The sequence below is a fragment of the Canis lupus genome, chromosome 7, assembly GCF_003254725.2.
Source record: "Canis lupus dingo isolate Sandy chromosome 7, ASM325472v2, whole genome shotgun sequence".
NCBI lineage: Eukaryota > Metazoa > Chordata > Mammalia > Carnivora > Canidae > Canis > Canis lupus.
In genome coordinates, this window is record NC_064249.1 from 17471711 (window position 1) to 17494863 (window position 23153).

General features: G+C 41.1%; 1 protein-coding gene across 5 annotated transcripts in view; it reads left to right on the forward strand.

Moving 5' to 3' along the window:
• C7H1orf21 (chromosome 7 C1orf21 homolog) overlaps positions 1 to 23153 on the forward strand; it is a 215443-nt gene that overhangs the window by 141300 nt on the left and 50990 nt on the right. The window lies entirely within an intron of this gene.

Genomic DNA, 23153 nt, shown 5'->3' on the forward strand with positions numbered 1-23153 from the left:
ATGTAAATGCTATCACCAGTTTTTTCTCCAAATGTTTCTCATTTTTTAACCATTTAAAAGAAATATCAAAGAATACTTATAAACTTACAAATAACTTTCAAATGTTATTTTCCTTAAAAATCAGTTCCAAAAACAGAATAATAGCTAACATTTATTGCATACTTACCATTTACCAAGTATTCTAAGTGATCTGCATAAATCACCTCATTTAGTCTTCATAATGACCCTCAGGTGCATAAGAAAACCAGGAAATCTACTGAAGCCCACGTAGTCCACGTGAAGGTACTGAGATGCAAGTCTATGTTGTATGGTCCCCTGAACCTCCATCTATATCACCAATGTCATCCTGCCTCACAGAGGGGGTTGGTGTGGAGGAATCCTGGAAGTACCTGTGTCCCTTGCTGCTTCTGCCCAACTGCATATATAGTAGAACAGCTACATTACACTTCTTTCCCATATTTGGACAATAACCAGTATGTGATTCCCTTCATCCTGAAATTCCAGTTTTGGTGGGCTTGGGGGGTTTTGGGGGTTTTCTTTGTTTAATCATTTTAAGTAAATATCTTTAAAAGTTTAACTCAGAGATCATCTTAAGTGAATATGTGCTTCCTATCGTCATTAGAAGAAACAGCCTTGACCTGTTGATCTCTTCTGTATGTCTGGCCTGCTCTTCCTCATCCCAGAAGACAGAATTCAATTTTTAGGACTGAGAGTAAGGCTTGTTATGCATGAAAGACCTGTAAAGGTGACCTGTCTAGATGTCTTCAGGTGACAGGATAAGGGTATAAATCTTATGCTCAGGCCCTAGCGGAAATGATAGGGAGAAAATATCAGATCCTTAGATGCTTACTGAGAGATCACATCATGGTTCCCTATTGATGTTGAGGTCCCAGAAGGCCAAAATTGCTCAGAATGTTCTCCAGTTAAAACTTTAAAAGCAGTGCCTCGTTTTCTTCTTGTGTATAAGAAGAGCAGAACTGGCAGTCCAGATGGGAAGCTCATGATCTTGGTTGGCTTTTGGGAAAGATGTGCCAAGGTGTGTGTCTTCACTTACTAATCTGGAAACCAGAGGGCATCACAGGCTGATGTGCAGAGTTACTCAGAACCACCTGAACTTGATTGGGAAGTTGACAGTGTTCCATGTGGCTTCTGGCAGGTGCGGCATGTCAACTTGGCCAGCTATCCTTTTACAATTTCTTAAGCGTAGAATTCCTGAATTTGCTGAAGCTGAATGTTCTGAGAGAGGCGGGATGAGAGTGATTAATTGCCTGAACTGTGCTCCTGTTTTTGCTTTCAGGCAAATTCCTCCTCCAAACAGAGTGCAGTCTTTAGCTTGTCAGCATGTTATTGTCACAACATGTTGGGAGGCTCGTCATTTTAGGCACTTACAGCTAGGTAACTGATCTCACCTGCAGATCTCACCAGATGTGGGGATATGGAGATTTAGGACAGCAATTCATGTGATACACCAATAGTAAAACTGTGCCAGCCATGGTTCTAAGCCCTTTACATGCATTCACTCATTTAATACTAATAACAACCTATGGAGAAGATGCTTTTGATATCCCTACTTCACAGATAAAGAAATCTTTAGCACTTAAGGTTATGCAACCAGTAGAAAGCTGGATTCCAACCCAGGCAGTCTAGCACCAGGAGCTGGAATGACCCAATCACACAAAAGCAGTATTCACTTGACAATGGTAAATCATACAATCAATGATGATTCAGAGGAAGGAAATACATATTTTAGCAAAAAACTAGTTTTTATCATGGGAAGGTTACAAATGAGTACCTGACAAGCAGGTCAGAATTCTGAGCTGCTACTGGATAAGACATTTCCATGTGGGAAAATGCTTTATCACCTTTGCATGGAGAGTTAGTAGAGGTTGTGGATATCATAATAGACAGTGCTTATACATAGGTAGATGATTAGAAAATCTCTTCGGGGTGCATGCCATGTGTGGAGCATGTAGCAGTGACAAAATAGGGCTAATTGTCTTTGTGTTTTGCCCAAGGATCCAGCAGACCTTGAGTGAGAAAGAGTCAAGTTGACTATAAATGGAGCTCCTGCCAAAGCTCAGAGACTGCCCGCCTCCCGTGGCCACAGCATCCTAGGGAGGAATGAGGTAGATGCAGTTTCATGGCTTTATCCAAAGCTCCCTTCAACTGTGAATAGGCAGGAATGCTTTAGAGGAAGACAAACACCATATAGTATGACTAAAATGTCCTCTCATCCAAACCTTGGAGAACCAAGAGCACCGTATCCATCCTACCATGGGAGCCAATAAGAGGGTCCAGGGTCACTGAAAGTGCAGTCTCACATCGGTCAGGGACCCAGATGCACCAGTACTAGGGAGAGGAACCCGCCTCACTCAGGAAGAACATACACGCATGCTGGTGCACAGGATGGCGTGGCTAGAGCCTGTCACAAGCCCAGGACAGTGACAAGAACAGTTAGGCCAACTCAGGTCAGAGCCAGGTGGAACAGAGGCTGCCCATTGGAGTTTATCCCAGGAGCAGAACAGAGCAGCAAGAAAAGTTTCATGCCCTGTTGTCCACCCTGGGTTTGTCTCCCAGGAAAGCTAGAGCAGGGACATGGAGGTCCCAGTGAGTCTCCTGAGAGGAGACCCTATATTTACCCACATCCTTCATTTTTCCTTCCTCAGGCCAGTATAGCCTAGGGGAGCAATGATGATAATTATATTGCCATTTACTTGTCATGTACTAAATGAGAAGTCAACTACAGTTGACCCTTGAGCAACATGGGTTTGAACTGTATGAGTCCAGTTAAGTGCAGATTTTTTTATATATATAAAATAGTACAGTACTATAAATATATTTGCTCATGATTTTCTTAGTAACATTTTCTCTAGCTTATTTTATTGTAAGACTACAGTATATAATACATACATCACACAAAATATGTATTAATCAACTATGTTATCGGTAAGGTTCCCAGGCAATAGTACGCTATGAGTAGTTAAGTTTTGGCGGAGTCAAAATTTATATGCAGATTTTCAACTGCATGGGGAATCCGTGTCCCTAACCAACTCATTGTTCAAGGGTCAACTGTAATGAGTTTAATAACCATACAAAGCCTGGTAGAAACCATGCTCATTTATGTGCCTCAAGTTATCGTTTGATATCATGTGCAACCAGTTTGTCTTGGATTTCAACCCTAGGTACTTGGATATTTAGGAATGCTTTCTAGAATCCACTGTACTGTTATGAAAAGTAGATTTTTTTGTTCTAAAAATGTTTCTTATGACTTCTGGTGGGAGAAACCGATAGATTTCATAATTTAGTGACATGTCAACAAGACTAAGGCTTATTTTTTTAAATAACCCAAATAGGCTTTTGTCTTCATTATCGTGAAGCTGGAGTGTGACAGTGGGAAACCTGTGATGACTGAAAGTGCTTTTTCTCTAGTGATGACTATCCTTTCTGCTTCTCTCCAATATCACTGAGTTCCAGTCCCCTCGATAGCTTTTTACTAAAGATAAAGGATTTTTTCCCAAAACTATTTATTCTCTCTAGCAACTGCAAATAAGACTCAGTTGAATTTATATTTGATATGATCCTATTGTGATGTTTCACTTAAGTAGTTTTGGAAAATATAGACATTTAGTTCCCATTTGATCCCAATCATTCACTCAGTTTTTGTTTTTAAACTTCTGGTTCAGAACCACTAAAGAGAATTAATATTTGGATTTAGATCACTTCTAATTTATGACTCCTCGCTTGAGATTCAGGGTCATTCCTCTCATTACAATTACTTAATGTTCTGTGCATTTTTGAGAAATTAATCAAAACCAGATGCTTACTTCCACTCCCAGACTCCATTCCAGTGGTTATTACTTTTATAAAGTTAATCATTTGATAGAAATTTGAAATAATTAGATAGTGGCTTAAAGGTTAAGGCATGGCAGCCCACAGTCTCTCATTTGTAATTAATCATTTGGAACCCCACGATGCACCTTGTTTTTTGTGCTTCTGATGACGTAGGGTATTTGTCCAAAAGAACTTTTGAAATTCAAGAAATACAAATCAAAGCAAACAGACACCATTTTTCACTTAATAGCTTAGCACAATTGCTAAAGTTTGATACTATCTGGTGCTGCTGAGAGTTTGGGGCACCCGACATTCTTATGCTTTATTGGTGTGATGATAATTTGCTGCCACCTCTTTGGTAGGCAATTTGGCGAGATTTTTCAAAACTTTTAATGCATATACTGTTTGGTGTAGGTAGGCCACCGCTAAGACTTTAACCATGTGTGGTGTATAAGTCATCTATTACTGCATAACACATTACCATAGATCATAGCCAGTTTAAAACTACAGATACTCATCATCTCACAATTTCTGAATTCAGGAACTGGGACAGTTTAGTGGATGGATCTGGCTCAGGGTCTGTCACGAGGTTCCTGTCAAACTGAAGGCAGGGTCGACAATCATTTCAAGGCCCTGTGCGGTGGGGAGTTCTTTTCCAGGTTCACTCTTATGGTTGTCGGAAAACCTCACTCCCTCACCACATGGGCCTCCCTACAGGCTGCCTGAGTGTCTTCATAGCATAGCTGTTGGCTTCCCCCAGAGCATTTGATCCAAGGGAGACCCAGCAAGCAAGCCAAGGAACACACCAGAGAGATGCCACAATCTTTTGAAAGCTTATCTTAGGAGAGATGCGCCATCATTTCATAGAACAACCCAAGAGCAATATGACAGCCAAGAGGCAGAAATTCTTGGGGGTTCTCTTAAAGGCTGCCAACCACATGTGGAGACTTTAAAATGAATCATAACCCAAGCTATATTACCAACCTGAATGTTCATCTCTGTTAAATAAATCACAGTACATCATACAGTGGAATGTATTGCAGGTGTTAAAAAAAAAAAGTCTTGGGGCCTCTGGGTGGATCAGTCAGTTGAGCAACCGACTCTTGATTTCAGCTCAGGGCATGATCTCAGGGTCATGAAATTGAGTGCCTCGGCAGGCTCCATGCTCAGCAGGGAGTCTGCTTAAGATTCTCTCTTTCTCTCTCTCTCTGAGAAAAAAAGGAATGAGATCTATATGCGCAGATATGAAAATATCCCTAAAATATACTATGAAATAAAGAATTGTGGTAGAGAAAGTGATCTACAATGATATAGATTTTTTTAATAGTATACATGTAATCTGGTACAGCATACATTTTTTTCTTCTAGAATAAAAAACTGTTGCCAGTGATTACCTTTCATCTTTTTTCCTCCTTCCATTCCCTAATGAGTAATTTTTAAAAAAAAGATTTTCTTTATTTACTCATGAGAAACACAGAGAGAGAAGCAGAGACAAAGGCAGAGGGAAAAGCAGGCTCCCTGCAGGGAACCTGATGCAGGACTCAATCCCAGGACTCCAGTGTCACAACCTGAGCCCAGGGCAGATGCTCAACCCCTGAGCCACCCAGGGACCCCGAGTAATTTTTTTTCATTTTGGAATTGGAGTGCTGATGTCTGCTTGAACAGCCCTATTGCCCTGCCCCTCTCAGCACCAAGGCTCTGCACCACACAGATCTCTCTTTTTCCAAGTCCCTGAGGCCTGCAGGAGTTTCTGAGCCATAACTGTTCCTACCTTGGCCTCTGCTTTTCATTTGCAGCCCGTTTTCCTGTTATGCAGTGCACTGACTAAGTGGCACATAGAGGCTTTCTGCCTCCACACCTTCAGCCAACTGGGCAAGAATTTTTGTTTCAATCAATTTTACAAGTTCCAAGATGCCTGGTGTACCTGGAATCTCATGAGTCATTAGATTCTTGTCTCCCTTAGGGTTCCTCCCAGCTTGCTGCCCTGTCGAAAACTCCCTTTATTCCCAGGCAAGCTATTGGGGTTCTACTGGCCTGACTCAGCTTTCTTCCAGAAGCACCATGTTTCTTTTCTAGCCCTCAAGTGAAATGCTTCAGTGAAAATTCTGCTTTAAGTTCTGAAGTCTATCTTTTGGTCTGCCAAATTCCATGTCTGATTATCTGTTGAATCCCCATTTATTCAGTAAGAGTAAAATAAATTTGCTAGATACCTCTAGTGCATCCCAAGTCTGAGTATTTCTTCCATTACAGCATCTCTGTGGCTCTCCTTTTTATTAATTCATTCCACAAATATTCATCTAGCACCTACTCCATGCCAGACACTGTATAAGAGACTAGAAGTAGAATCAAGAAGAAAAACTCACTATCCCTGCCCTAAATGGATCTTACTGTCTGGTGGGAGAACCGCCACTATGCAATGGAGCATGGGAAGCAATGACTACAGGCTCTGATCAGGGCTATGAAGGAGTCCACTTGCAGATGTAAAGCAGGAAGACTTGCAGGGCCAGTGATAGCGCCTTTGTGAAAATTAGAAAAAACCATCGCCTCTAGGTAGACAAATTGAAAGTCAGCCCCTCCAGGTAGATGCATACAGTGGGCACACAGTTTGGGAAGTGGATAGAGGCTTTTTATAGTTCACACAAAGGAATCTCTTTCTCCAGACCCATACAGCTCGGTCCCAGGGCACATGACCTGGCCAGTAGCGCAGCCTTCCTCCCTCCTCCTTGATCAAGAGCACATTCTACATGCGCACGCCCTGGGGAGCCTGGCTGACCTGGAGGATCCAGGCAAGCTTGAGATGAGATCTGAAGGATAAGTAGGTATTAACTAGACGATGGAGGAGGGTTGGTGGGGAAGACTATCAGGCATCTTCTAGGCAGAGAAAACTGTGTAAGAGTAAGAAAGAGGACAGAGCCTAGCATATTCCAGCAACTAAGACTAGAGAAGGAGAGTTAGGACAGAGGTGGATGCGATGAAACCAGAGCAGCTGAAAACCTCCAGACCAAACAGAGCAGGCCCTCCTCGCACCAGTCAGTAGGCCTAGATGGAAGAAAGCCTTGAATGCCAAGCTAAGGAATTTGAATTGGAGTACCTTCCTTTCTTTTTTTCTTTCTTCTCTCTCTCTCTCTCTCTCTCTCTCTCTCTCACACACACACACACACACACACACACACACACACTCCTCTTTTGTAGAGTACCATTCTTTCATTTATATAGAGTCTGAATTATTCTGCCTCCTTTTTTGTCGAATGTAATCAGTCTTTGCTCATTTATGTTTGTAATTATGATCCTACTTCCTTGCCAATTAAAGATACATATAAACTTATGTCTTTCCCTCTTTAAAAAAACTGCAAATGGCATGAATGCTCAAAACAAGTTCTTGGATTTGCTGCAAGGAAAATGATTTCTGAGAACCACAGGGAGGAAATCTAGAAAATCATAGAGAAGCTCTGTTCTTTTCCCCATGACCGGCACACATGGATACATACACAAATGCACACAACCACCGGAATGTTCTCTCCCACATACAAAGTCAGGGAAATAAAGCCAAATGTGCTTGTCTGTTTTAGTTTGGCAGCATTTCAAGTATTTAAAACTTTAGCTCACATCTTAAGTTAATTTAAAAACTTGAATAGGTTAAATGAACATACCTCATTTATGAGAAGAACAATCAGAATGAATATGCTGTTCTCTAGGAAGATGATGTGGGTGACTATCAGACAAGAATTTCTTGGTAAGGAGTGTTTGATATTCATCACAATCTGAAATGTTGACCTAGGGCATCAGGGTGTGCAGCTGCAAGGTGGGCGAGTCACGTGGCTGGAAACAGACACCTGCTCCTGCTGCCTCATCAGCATCCACACTGGTGGCCCCTGCCCCTCTAGACCACAACTAGAGATTGCTACAGCTTCTTGAAGGCCGTTACTCTCAGCTGGGCCTCCCCTCCTTGCTCCTCCCTTTACCCCTTCTCCAGGCTGCCTAAGAGTCCGTTTCCCAAAGACCTGCCAACACCTCCTGGGGGTACCTCCACTGCATGCTCTGAAGGAGAGAGGGTCAGGTCAGCAGGTACCAGGCACAGGTCAGACAGTTAAAAAGGTGCCTTTCAGAAGTGTGGTAATTAATCTCCCACCTGACACCCACACAGACATGCAGACGTGCTCACACAGACCTACTATAGGTGGGGAAGGAGGGCTTGTTAAATTGGCTCTGAAAGAGGAAGTGAACCATCGGCTTATACAACCTGACCCAGTTACATGTTTTAGGGGAAACTTTCACGTCTGTATTTTGTTTGACTCACGCTCATCACAGGTTCATTGTAGGAGTCTGTATGGTGTGTACATGGAATCTACATCGAATACTTAGCTGGTTCCTAAGGCTGTAGACAAAATTCTAGGAGTCTGTGAACTTGAATGAGGGAAAAGAAAATAGATTCTTATTTTCACTAACCTCTAAAATTTAGATTTCCAGTTAGCATACATGTTTAGGGTACCTTCATTTGGGGGAGGAAAGAATGTATGTAGGAGACAACATGCTAATTATGAATGCAGCTAACAAGCCATAGCAGTACCTGTGACTTTTCAACAGGAAAAATCACAGATGTTTTCCTGTTATGTTATTGAGTTGAAATTGTCGAAATATTAATGGTCGTATTGTTTCAAAGTTACCATATTTATCAGACCCACTATTACATCTTTTCATTCAATACATTAATAAGGAGCATACATATATTGCTATGCCATACTTTTTTTCCTAAAAATATTATGGTAACTCTATTTAATCATAATGTTTGTCCTTTATAATCCTGTGTATTTATGAGTTTAGAACAGTTCTGAGAAGCAGTATGCAGGCTTTACTAGGCTGCCAGAGAGGGGTCCATAGCATAAAAAAGGTTAAAGAACTCCTTTCTAGGTTCACATTCTGTTTAGTCACCTAGCTGTGTAATCCTAGAATAGTACCCTCTGAACCTCAATTTGTCACTTGCAAAATGGGGTTTCCATGACCCTGGGATCATGACCTGATCCCAAACCAAAGTCGGACATTTAACCCAACTGAGCCACCCATGTACCCCTAGAGTACTTTGGTTTTGAACTGATAAAGTAGAATCATTAAGATATCACAAAAAATTCTCATCTGTTTCTTTGCATTTTGTTTTCTCTGTCAGCAGCAGTGTTTTAAAATACAATTCATTTATATTTAAATATAAAGTGAGTCTATATATATATATAAACACTAACATTTTTACCTTTTTAGTTGCTGCGTTTTACAAATTTTAGTCCCTAGTTTTCTGTTAAAAAAAAATATATATGTTGCATTCCCCACCCATTCTCAGCCTGAGATAATATTTTTGTGGGCTTTTTTTCTTTTGTTTGATTGCTTTTATGATACATAAAAATTCACATGAGGAACAGCAGGGGAGATACTGCCAATCAGACAGTTCTGGAACATTCCTAGCAGGTGGGTTCCCCCACCCCCACCCCCCAGTCCATCACTTTTCTTTTCTCTTTTTCTTTTTTTTTTTAAAGCTTATTTATTTGAGAGAGAGAGAGAGAAAAGAGAATGTACAGAGTGTGGGGGCAAGGGCAGAAGGAGAGAGAGAAATTCTTAAGCACACTCCCCACTGAGCATGGAGCCCAAGGACTCAGGCTTGATCCCAGGACCCTGAGATCATGACCTGAGCCAAAATCAAGATAGTTACTACATCTAAAATCAAGATAGTTATTGCATCTGAAATCAAGGGTAAGGCACTTGACTGACTGAGCCATCTAGGCAACCCCATCACTTTTCTTTTTAATGAAAAATTTATCAGTAAAGTCTCTAAATGACTAATTTTCCTATTTACATGTATTACATGTATTTCACATAATTTTAAATAAATATGTGTGTCACTGAAAAGATCACATATAGAAAATGCCTCAGAACAAAATGGTGAAAGACAAAATATAGTAGATTGGAGGTGTTCATATTTTTCCTTAAGGTACCAGTAACTACTGTATGTTGTTGTAAAAAACAAATAATAGGAATAAATACCTAAAAATTAAAAAGATCTCAATATCAAGGAAAGCATATGATGCTAGACCAGATTGTAAGCCTGTTAATGTATTTTTTAAAAACTTTTGGAAGCAAAGTAAATTAATTTGTTTTAATTTTGTAAACTACTCAGTATTCTTTACCCAATTAAAAAAAAGGCAAATTATAATGCTGCCTATAGCATATTTGCTAAATTTCTTGTAGCTCCCTTATTAATTTAATCTGGCAGGGCTGCTGAGCCAGGAATGTAGCAGTGACTAGATCTGGCTGTCCAAAAGTAAAATCTCTTCTGGTTTTATAAAGACAGACTTCTTAAACTTGGTTGAACTGTAACAGGCTTTCAAAAGCTTGAGATACCCAGTTAGTGACATTATGAAAGAAAAAGATGGGGTGGCCTGGGTGGCTCAGTCAGTTGAGTGTCCAATTCTTGATTTCATGATCCCAGGGTTGTGAGGTTGAGCCCAGTATTGGGCTCTGAGCAGACTGCTTGAGATTCTCTTTCTAACTCTGCCTCTCCTCTCCTCTCCTCTCTTCTCTCTCTCTCTCTCAAAAAAAAAAAAATATATATATATATTTTTTTTCCAGTTTTATTGAGGTATAGTTGACAAAATTTATATGTATCTAGGGTATATAATATGATTTAATATATGTATACATTGTGAAATAATTACCAGAGTCAAGTTAATTAACACATCCATTACCTCACACAGATAGCTTTTTCTTTTGTAGTGAGAACACTTGAGATCTACTCTCTTAGCAAATTTCAGGTGTGCAATACAGCGTTGTTAACCATATCCACATACTATATATTAGATTCCCAGAATTCATTTATCTTATAACTGAGAATTTGAACCCTTTGACAAACATTTCCTCATTTCCCCTACCCCAAAGCTCCTGAAAAGATAATTTCTAATAATAAAATAATTTTGGACAGGGTAGCTATGAAAATTTTTTAAAAAGCAATGAAAATTAACTTGCTATCTCAAATATTAAAATAGATAATAAAGCTACAGTAATTAAAACAGTGCATTGAAATACACACAAAGACACATAGGCAGTAGTTTATAATCACTGGAATACAGTAAACCTGTGGGGGAGGAAATGGAATATTCAGCGAACCACATAACAGAATAAACTCCAGGGAAGTGGAGAATCATGTGGGATTTTAAAAACTATTCTTTTAAAATCTAGGAGAAAGAAATAGGTGAATATTTTTAACCAATACTGAGATGGGGAAGGATTTTGAAATATAAAAGCATTTGAAGAAACCACAAAGGAAAGGATTTTTTTTTTATTTCATTATGTTTTAGTAAAGATTATGAGTATGAGGAACTAAACTAACTCAAAATACCACAAATAAATGGAGGATTTACCAGAGAAAGATCTCAGATTAACCCCAGGGCAGGGAATGTGATTGGGCTGGGCCTTTCCAGGGTGAGATAGAGAAAGCACTCTGGATTAAAGAAGGATCAGGAATCTGAGCACTGGATCTAAACTCAGTTACATAGCCTGTGTCTGCTTCTTCCTAGGCAGGAGCAAATTCTCTGAAAAAAGGATGTGAATTGGACAGAAAGGGGCCCTCGGCAGGTCAGGGATGAATCATGCCGAACATATTCAAATTTGAAAGTCCTCGGTGAAAAAGTACAGTAAACATTTAAAAGGTAAATGCCACCGAGTAAAGAAATATTTGCAGCAAATATTACCAGAAAAAAGATTTACCATCTTTAACATAGGAAGTGTTTTTATCAGACAATAGGATATTTCTAACAATCCAGTTATTTTTAAATGGGCAAAGAACATAGGTAGACAGTCTACAAAAAAAAAAAAAAAACAAAACAGTATACAGAGAAGGAACAGAAGTGATATTAGCCTTATTATCAAGGAAAAAAACAGAATTATGTGTAAAATGTGTAATAAAAATATGTGTAACATTTTTTTGTCTAGGAAATTGACATTTTTTGTGCCATTTTGTGGTTGTATCTGTTTTAAAAATCATGCTGCCAATTCTGGCAAAGGTCAAGTAACTCAGATACACATATTTTTCTGCTGAGGGTGTAAATTGTTACAACCTTTCCGGATGACAGTATTTTGACCCATGAAGATGCTTATGTTCAAATTGATTCTAAGAAGAAGGAAGTCAAAGATACATGTTATAGTTGTTATAACATTATTTATAATGGTGGAAATCTGAAAATAACCTAAATTCTTTATATTAGCCTTAGGGTAACTTAATGGTTTATCCTATAATGACATATTATGAAATATAATGAAATACTAAAAGCCATTAAAAATCATTTGTTCAAAGAATGTTTTATTACATAATTCCAATTTTGCAGATAAGCAGAAGAGAGAGGGAAGAAAAGAGAGACAAAGAGATAAAAAACAAACCTAGGAAACATTCCAAGTTGTTAGTGGCACTAGGGAGGGTAACAAGTAATTTATTTTCTGCAATGAAAATATGACTTTGGTGATCAGAAAGACAACAAGAGGGATCTATATGGCATTTATACGAAAGTAAAATGGACATTTTTGTCATTTGGCCTAGAGAAGGGACATATCTGCTCAGGAGAAAAGTAGCTTCCATATATTTCTCATAATAGCTTTCAAAGAATTAGATAATCCATTTCTAAAAGTCTTGGCCTATGCCTGGTATTCCTAACAGTTGCGTCGACAGCACATTCGAATCTCAAATCTCTGTTTGTACTGTGCAGAGGGCCCCAACGCCTGCTGAACAGATCCCCTGGATTTCTTTCCTTTTTTTTAAGACTTATTTGTGTGAACAAGAGAGAGAGAGAGACCAACCACCCACGAAGTCAGAGAGAGAGGCAGAGAGAGAGAAGGAATCTCAAGCAGACTCCCCACTGAACATGGAACCAAACATGGGGCTCCATCTCATGACCTTGATTGAGATCATGACCTGAGCTGAGATCAAGAGTCAGATGCTTAAGCATCCGACTGAGCTACCCACATGCCCCCTCTCCTTAATTTCTTAATGCGGTCTAGGTACAGCTGTTCACAGATACCAGGATGAGGAAAAATGTATTTTATTATTTTAGGTTAAGAAAAAACATTTGGTTGTAAACTCTATTAATAATGAATCTAAGAGCAACAAACTGATTCCATTTTTTTCTTGAGAATTCTTGCTGGTTTCTGAATAATCCTAGGCTCTAAAGTTATTTTACAGGCTGTCATTAAATAATTTTCATTAAACAAATAGTTTAGAATTCACACAAATTACATTCTAGTATTTATTTATTCTTAAAAAAGTCAATACATATTTACCATTTACCCAATTCTGTGCTACACATTTTTTTTTTTTAAGATTTTATTTATTCATGAGAGACACACAGAGAGAGAGAGGCAGAGACACAGACAGAGGGAGAAGCAGGCTCCTTGCAGGGAACCCGACCTGGGACTCAATCCCAGGTCTCCAGGATCACACCCTGAGCCGAAGGCAGGCGCTAAACCGCTGAGCCACCCGGGGCTGCCCTGTGCTACACATTTTAAATGCAGTATCTTACCTTCACAATCCTATGGTTATGGTTTTTACTCCCATTTTACAGAAATAGAGGCATAAGAGTCAAGTTAATAATTGATAACTTTGAACCCATCTGTTAACTGAGGTATCTCCATTCGTTCATTCATTCGATGGATAAAACAAACATCAATACAAGAAAGTCCATGGTTAGCAAAGGTTTGTAAACTTTAGTTATGGCACATTTCCTTTGCATCATAATTTATGAAATAAAATCTAAATACAATAAAGAGTATGATCAAGGATGCCTGGGTAGATCATTCAGTTGAGCGTCCACACTCAGCAGGGAGTCTGCTGGAGATTCTCCCCCTCTCCGTCTGCCCCTCCCCCTGTTTTTTTTTCTCTCTCTCCCTCTCTCTGAAAATAAACAATCTTTTTTAAAAATTATAAACAGTTAATTTAAAATTCTCTGTAAAAGTTAAATTGACCTGTAATAGGATTCTTTTAATTTGATGGTTGGAAGATTCTTGAAGATAGAAACAAAAATCAAAGCTTTTTTATTCTTTATACAACAATATAAACATTTCCCTGATTTCAGAGATCATGATCTTCTCTACCAACCCCCACTCTCTATTATCCTGTTGTGTTTTCTTACTACTTCTTACCACCTGTCTTCATATTATATATGATATGTTGACTCTTTTTTTTTAATTGCCTTTCCCACTAGAATGAAGGCTCTATTAGGACACTGGTTTTTTGTCCTTTTTTCTTCCTCTGCTTAGCATCTAGAATACCTGGCAAAACTACTCTTCAATTTCATTTATATAGAATGAATGAATGAATGGTTGAATTTCTCTGCCTCTATGTGCTGTGTGGGAAGAGGCTCCACCCCTAAAGACACACACACACACACACAAATGCACACATACCCCTCATCTTGAGGTTCCTGAGCTCTTCTTGGGATTTCCAGGAGATATTGGACAGATGACTTTGAGCACAGCCCCAACGTTAGCCACCACCAGTCCCTCTACGCTTCGCCCACCCTGCTCAGGCTTCCTGTGGGATCAGCTGCCTAACACCCTGTACCCTATCAGTTGGTGCCAGGCAGAGGTCCCTGTGAGCTATTCCTGACATCTGCAAGGGCCCAGTCCCTCAGAGTCCAAGCTGAGGGCACTTATGTCCATGGCCAGATGCTGCTGTTTCCACTGTGGGAAAATCCTAACCAAAGTCTATTTACTGTTCTGGGGAACTATGCTGTGAGTCTCTTCTGCTGATGTGGTAATGAGCACACATACACACTCACATGCACACACACACAGACACACACATGCACGCATAGAGCTCACACCCACATGCAAAAGACACCTATCCCCTTCTTACCCCAGCTTTGTGGGCCAGAGCTACCTTGTACTTCCACATTTTTCTCAATTTTTTTGGTGAAACCCTGTCTGTTTTTGACTCCTAGGACAGGGACTGGGACCAAGGTTATGCGGGGAGTGTGTGAGGTGGAGTGGGCGGCATCACTGAATCAGAAGTTCTGAAGAAAAAGCCATCAACAGGGCCCCTCCAACGCAGAGGCATTCTTCTGATTTAGCTAACAAGTCTCTGGCAGGAAAAATCATTTCCCTGGAGGCAACTCGGTGCCTCATGCAAATCGTCCCTGTTTGGAACAGCCTCCTGGCCCTTCTGGCCATCTGGACACAATGGACCCCTGAAGTGAACTCACCATAGCCCCAGGCTAGGGTGGCTGCTAGAGGGAGATAAAGCTTAGCTGCTTCCTTTCTGCTTTGTTTTGAACTATACTCTAGAAAGATAGGTAAGAAATGTTATCCTAATTAGTACTTGCCCACCCCCCCCACCTCAAACACACACAGGCATTCAGTGTTCACCACGGAATACATCGTCAGAGTTTTATTTAGCTTCGGGGACAAATACACTGAGGCAGAGGAGGGGTGGATAAAGCCGTGGGGTAGGTCAGCAGCAGTGGTAGGATTGGCGGCTCCCAGCCAGAGAAGAGGGACCCGTGGCATCTGCGGACATGCATGGCCTTTTACTGTGTGTGCCCCTCGCAGGTTAACAAAGCATATCCAAAAACCTGCCCTTGCTTCCAGAGCAGCCACAGAGCCCCTGCTGGTAAAGGAGTCTTTTGTCTTTTTTCTTTTTTAAAAAAGATTTTATTTATTTATTTGAGAGAGAGCATGAGAGGGAAGGGGAAAGGGCAGAGGGAGAGGGGAGAAGCACGCTCCCCAATGAGCAGGAAGCCCAATGGGGGGCTTGATCTCAGGACCCTGAGATCATGACCCGATCTAAAAGCAGACACTTAACCCACTGAGTCACCCAGGTGCCCCAAGGAGTCTTTTTTTCTAAGAAGGCTGGTTCCTCTCATGAATCTGGGCAGAGGAGAAGGATGCAAGGCAACCTAAAGAAAGGGAATGGGGGCACAACCCCCTATTTATTTAAAAACAAAACAAGAACAAAGGAACCTTCCACCACCATTCCCCTGGTGACCATTGCTCATTATTTTTTCAGGCTTGTGAACCCATATGATGCTTTTAACCAGAAAAGGATGTTTTGTTTTACTTTGGAACAGTTCAGTACACTGAAGAAGAGCGAAGGACAGCACAACAGGACCCGCCTTAGAGGTAGAAAGGTGATGTCTGCATAGTGACAGGGCACAGTAGGCTCAAGCCTGGGGGAAACCACCCTGCATACTTCGTAAAACCATGGTCCTAACTGTTAAGGAGGATGGCTGCAATTTTAGAACGGCAAAGATGAATGGAAGACTGTCTGGGCTCAGAAGATCCATTTCTATTTTTTGCCCAGCTGAGTCACTCTTTGATAAAAGTGGCCCGAGCATCACAAGACTCACTAACCTTTATGTCATTTCCCCTCCCACTCCATTCCCGAAAATGCTAGATTTTTTTTCTATCAGTTTTTATCTTGCTTCATACAGTAAAGAGTTTCTTCTTGTTGGCCAAACATCATATCAACTGATGGATTATCGCTGGTACATTTGCACCCATGTGAGCTACCCTGTCCTCCCTCCTGTCTTCGCACTATTGGGTTGGAACGCCCAGAAGTATGTCCCAGACTCCTGAGTATTGAGAATATCAGTGGAGGGGGGTCATGAATCAATCCATTGTTGTTCTTACAGCTTTAAGTTCATCCGAGAATCTCGATTTATTTTTATTTTAAGTTTTTATTTATTTAAGTCATCTCAACACCCAACGTGTGGGGCTCGAACTCATGACCCCAAGATCAGGAGTTACATGCTCTACCGAACCAAGCTGCCAGACTCCCTGAGAGAATTTCAGTTTAAAACATTTCCTTGAAGTTTTAATTTTCCACTCAGGAAGTATATAGATTGATTTTTGGTGCTCTTTGATTTTTATTAGTTTGTTCGTTTATTTAAGTAACTTGTTTTGTTTTTTAAGATTTTATTTATTTATTCATGAAAAACAGAGAGAGAAAGAGAGAGGTGGGCAGGGGGAGGCAGAGACACAGGCAAAGGGAGACGCAGGCTCCATGCAGGGAGCCTGACATGGGACTCGATCCCAGGTCTCCAGGATCAGGCCCTGGGCTAAAGGCGGAACTAAACCACTGAGCCACCCGGGCTGCCCAGTAACTTGGTTTTAACTTTAAAAAACCCAGCACCTATGGCCTGGCAGCACTACCGCAGAATGTAGCCGGTGGGCCCTCTTGTCCTAGGTGACTCGACTGTGATTTGAGACAGCTATTCAGATGTGAAGTGTGGGCATTCTGGAAGAACTCACCAGCATGCAGGGGTCCTAAAAGGATGTTGGGATAAATCTGTTTCCTAAGGATTTCAGGCAGAGGTCCTGCTTTACCTACGTGGTATTCGAAATAATGGGAACAAACAGCCCAAGCGGCTGCCTTGGCCATGACCAGCTCTCCGAGCGCGGGGCTGGCTGTTTCCTGCTTCTTCCTTCCCACTTCCCACTCATTCATTAGCAGCCTTTGAGGCGGAAGCTGAGCGTACTGTTTTCACCTCAGCTTTCTGTTTTTCCTCTTCAGCTACCTCTTCACGTCTCACCCCCAAACTCACCAACAGGCCTTCAGCATGTGTGTCACCGAATGCACACTCTTCAGTGCCCATCAATAAACTATCCTTATGATTTCTGTGGCCCTGGCTTGTGTGAGTGATCACCGCTCATTTCACTCGGGGTCTCAGAATATTTAATCTCGGCAAGGTGACATATTGGATGTTTTTTTTCTTTTATTTCCTAGGGTAGTTGCTAGGATTTTGTTGTTGTTGTTTTAAACACCCATTTGATATGCCAGAAATTCTAAGGTGTCAAAGACATAAACCCTTTAGGTTGTGAAGAAAAGCATTGACTAATCTTTAGCTGGAAGGAGGTCAGAGGTCAAGTGCAGTCCTCATCGATGGGCGGGGACTCTTCTCCAGCGCCCCCAGCACGGGGTGCTTTGGCAGCTGACAGTCACTGGGAGTGAGCAGAACTGCCAGGTAGGTCACCCAGCTCTGGCTTTTGGGCACCCGCACAGTCTGATGCTCTGTGTGAGCCGGGGCCAGGTGTTTAAGCTCTCTGTTTCTTCATCTGCATTGGTGACTGTTAATAATAACTGTACTTCCTCCTAGAATTGTTAAGAATGTTAAGTCAGTCTGTACATGTAAAATCTTTGAACAGTCCTGGCCAGAGCTGAGTGCCCATTCACTGCTCGTTGGTAATGCTGTTTCTGTGGGCAGGTGTAAGGCAGGCCGACTGCTTGGAGTTCAGACTCTGCCAATACGTAGCCCTGCAAACGTGACAATTAAGTTGCTAGATATTTTCTGAGTTTGAATTTCTTTATCTATCACCTGTGAGGAAGAAGTCCACAGTATGTATGTGCGATAGCACACTGTCAGTAAAATGCCAAGAGATGTAAAGGGTTATCAAGAATTCGTGTAAGATGCCCTATATGGAGTAGGCATGCATTAAGCAATCATGATTAGTCACATTTTCTACTTAGTTGAAGAAGCCAAAAAGGAAGGTTATGTTTGCTTTGTGTTAAGAGACAGTGCAGCCCTATTCCTGTCACATTAGTGCTTAATAAATATTGGATTATGTTACTCAGAGGAGAATAAAATACAAAATTGAAGAGTAATGCACATTTGGCACTTCCGAGGACCAAAGAAAGGGCACGAGAGATTTTTGCAAACCTATAGATTTTTTTTCCTAGATTTTATTTATTCATGAGAGTCGCAGAGAGGCCTAGACATAGGTATAGGGGAGAAGCAGGCTCCCCGTAGGGTGCCTGATGTGGGACTTGATCCAAGGACCCTGGAATCATGCCCTGAGCCAAAGGCAGATGCTCAACCTCTGAGCCACCCAGGTGTCCTGCAAACCTGTAGATTAAAAGCTTTGAATGTGTGAGATTTTCTGATGTGTATAAACTGAGGATTTCTGAGAATGTTTCTCTTCAATGATAGAAAACTGTACTGATTCATATGAGCCCCCCCAAAAAAAACCAAATCAGAATATTTTTAAGGAAATTCAGACATTTTCCTTTCAAGTATTAGAGGAACCCCCTCCTCCCCCTCCACCCCCACCCCCGCGCACATGCCCTTCCTGGAGAACCTATAATTAATTACCTGAAGGAGTCATTGTCAGGTGTCTTTTCTGCAGATAAAGGAGCACCTAGCCAGGGCAACCCACCATCAACTGCAGACACTGTAGACCAACCAGCAAGTCATGAGCCCCCAGGAGCAGGCTCTTCAGAATCATCAGATGTCTTAAGCATAATCCCTGATCCATGCTCCTCTATAAGTAGCTAGCCCCCGGCAAAGATGCCCCTATGAAATTAATTCTTCGCTTTACCTCGAATGATTCTTTGATTGTAGATTAAGGAGATGGTGACTAATGGCAGCTCTTAAATTACCTGTTTTAATGAGTAGATAAGAATTATTTTTAATTAGTGCTTCAGTTGTCTATATGCAAACTATGCTCTCTGATGTGCATGCATAAGGGCCTTTGGAAAACAGTTGATTTTCTTAATTCTGTTAAGTGTTGCCTAAGCGCTCTTGTTTCCATGCTATTTGTGTTCTCTGTGAGAAACCTTTCTCTGAGTAGAGATCATTTCCAGCCTGTGTGGAAGAGTCCAATTTTTAGTGGCGATCATCTGGGCAAGGGCATTTACCATATTTAGAATAAATTCCAGGGCAGTGGATTTGCCTAGCCCCAGGTGAGTCTACCAGTGCCAGAGCAAGAAGCCACCTTCATGTATTTCAGAGGTGCTTGTCCTCACCCAACCCTCTGCCCACCTCAAAGATACATGACTGTGCCCCTCAGCTTCCCTGGCTGCAAGGGTGAGGAGTGGACAGGATACTTGCCAAACCTTTGCAGACCACCTTGAGCCCGGCAGTAGGCCCTTAGCCTCATATAGTCAGGTAGGTGTGACCTGGGAGGCAGCACACATTCAGTAACAAGATGATGCCAAAATTTGGGATTTGAGGATTAACAGATGTGAGTTAGTTAGAAGACACAATCCGGTCACTTGCCTACCCCCAGTTCCCATACTCAAAGTGTTTTCTCTCCCAAATCCTTGAAATTACTCCCTGGAAAGTAACTGTTGGTTGCAAAAGTTTGACATTGTCTACTGAGATATATTTTTAGAATTTATTTAAATATGATACTTTGGGGTTTTTTTTCCCTTTGGTTTCTTTAAAAAAAAAAAATCATCTAAGAACCAGTTTTCAACCAAAAAGGCCTTTATGGTTTTCTTTTTTTAGTCTGTATCCCAGAATAGTAGTTTGAGAGTTGCCAACTGCAAAAGGACCTATGTGTTGTGTATGCTGCCGAAAGCTATTTCCAAGCACAAACTACATGGTTTTAGGAAACTAGTACATGGAGTAACTCACGTGGTTCTGTGTATAGGGAGGGTGGGGGTGGGGAACACTTTACCACGGTACTCCAGAAGCTGTTAAGTCTTCTGATCAGAAGCAATAATTATCTTGGACTCAAGAGCTGACAGGAAAAAATTATGTTTGACATAGTAACGTTCAAGAAGGTAAATGGTTCTTTTAGCAAAATGTTGTGCTTTCACCTTTACACAGCAGTTAAGGGAGGAATGGCTCTCCCTGAACTATAGACATGCTTCCCTGAACGTGGATAAACCCCAGAGGAATTAGCTCATACTTCTGTCTGTACAGTTTATCAATCAACACATGTTCATTGAGTTCCTTTTGCCTGGCGCTACCCTAGGAGCTGCATAGAATATCAGAGCAGTAGGTATAACGCATTACCTCCTTCAGGTCATTCTTTCCATCCGGGGAAGCGATGTGTGAAGCAGTGAGGGAATAATCAAGGTAATAATGCCTTCTCGGTAGATTGCATTCACTACAGTGCTTTTCAGCCTAGGTGGAAGGTTCTTTATTTCCCTTGGAAGTGCAGCAGACTTGTCAGTGCCAGAGTTAATAGATAACCTTTATTCATTCAAAACAAATTTAGGCATCCACCACTGAAATTACTTTGTGTAGAATGAGGCACAATTCTAGAACAAATCATTTTTTTTTTAGACCACTCTTGGAAGTTCAGAGAAGGAAAGAAATTTCTACAAGTGCCTCATTCCTAATTGCAGGGCCTGGGAGGGGGGTTCTGCGTGGCATTTGGCCTTCTTTGTGTTTGACTACATCACGTTTTTTGTTTTAGATGGAATCGGCGTAGCCAAAATTGTATCAGTTCAACATAAGCCCTGCTGTGTTTTCTAGCCTTCCTAACCCTGTGTATTTCCTGCATTGTGATTTATTAACAACGACTTAGGTAATTCAGCTTAATTGTGGAGCAAGAGATCTAGAACTAAAATTTCTTGATGGCTAATGTTTTGGTTTCGCTAATTTGATTTTGTGCTGCCTTAAGCTCACAGGTTACACAAGTCTTTATACCATTGATATGGCTCTGGAGACAGTGACACCTTCCTTGGGTTTAACACCTACATTTCATTATCTCTTAATTGAGTTTTTGGACATGTAAGTGGAAAAGAAAATAATGGGTGATGAATGCTTCTGCGTGAATGAGGACTAACTGTACATATAATGAATATGGCTGACTTTAAAATTTCTTCTATAGTAAAATAGTGTGCTAGTTGACAACAGGCCAAGGTTAAAGAGACTTAATTAAAAATTAGAAGCTCACCCTAGCCCAGAGCACTATCACATGCAAATCTAAGAACACCAAGTGGACAAAAAAACCCTACAATTGTTCAATAGCACCCCCTAGCATACATAATTTTAGGCTATCAGACTAGGAAGCAAATTGTACTTATGGTTTCTTCCCTAAAAAGTATAGGTTTTTAAATATGTCTAGTTATATTGGCACATTCTTCACATTTTTCCTGAATTGAATATCTGAAGATAACTATAAGCAGAGGGTAGCATGATCCTAGTAGAATAATTTCTTATTGCAAAGATTTTCAAAATGATTTTACTTTAAATCTGATTGTCTTCTATTCATTATCTCTGCTTTGGTTGGCTGATTTAAGGAGATTTGGGGTTTATTTGTGTTTTTTTTTGGAGTAAGTCATCTAGGAAAAGGAAAAAGGCAGAGCAGGGGGAGGTTCCTAAAGTAGATCATGGAAATCCACAAGGTAGACGTAGTATATTTAGCTCTTTGGTGAGTGTTAAGAACACAGCCCCTGGGGGTGCCTGGGTGGCTTAGTGGGTTAAGCGTCTGCCTTTGGCCCAGGTCATGATCCTGGGGTCCTGGGATGGAGCCTCACATTGGGCCCCATGCTCAACAACAAGTCTGCTTCTTCCTCTCCCTCTGCCCCTCCCTTCCGCTCATTCTCTCTCTTGCTCTCTCTCTCTCTCTCTCCCCTTCCCTCCCTCTCTCCCTCTCAAATAAATAAAATCTTAAAAAAAAAAAAAAAGAAGAAGAAGAAGAAGAAGAAGAACAACAACAACAACAACAACAACACCACAGCCTCTGGAGCCAGACTTTCTGAGCTTTGTGTTCTTGGTTGGGCTCCTTAACCAGTCTGTGACTTCATTTCTTCCTCCATAAAATGAGTGAATGGGAATAGGTACCTGTCTCACAGAGCAGTTGCAGTGAATTCTCACAAGGCACTTGAGAAGCCTAGCACATAATGAATGGTCAGTGACGATCAGCAGCTATTATTTTTTTTTTAAGATTTTATTTATTTATTCATGAGAGACACACAGAGAGAGAGAGGCAGAGATAGGCAGAGGGAGAAGCAGGCTCCATGCAGGGAGCCTAATGTGGAACTTGATCCTTAAGACAGCGGGATCACGCCCTGAGCCAAAGGCAGACACTCAACCGCTGAGCCACCCAGGCATCCCAGCAGCTGTTATTTCACCATAGATGCTTGGGTGTTGTCATGATCTACAGCTTGGAATCTCATATCAGAAAGACCTGAGTTCAAACCCCCTGGGAGATCTTGCGCAAGTTGCTAAAACTCGCTGAAACCCACTAAAGAGGATGATAATAAGTATTGCATACCATTGTAGAATTCAACAGTGTATGCAGAATGCCTAGATTAGACTAGATAGGGGTGCCTGGCTGGCTTGGTCAGTAGAGCAGGCTACTCTTGATCTCAGGGTTGTGAGTTCAAGCACCATGTTGGACGTGGAGCCTACGTTAAAAAAAATTAGACTAGGTGGAACAGATAGGATATAGCTGTTACTCTTCGTTTCCTTCTGAGATGCAAATAAAACAACAGTGAGGTGCTCTGCAAAATGATAGTAATCCTCTATGACTAACAGAAGACCACAATATCAACATTGTATAAGGTGGAAAGCAGAGAATGGAAACCGACTAACAAACCCAAGAAAGCCAGTTAAACTGTA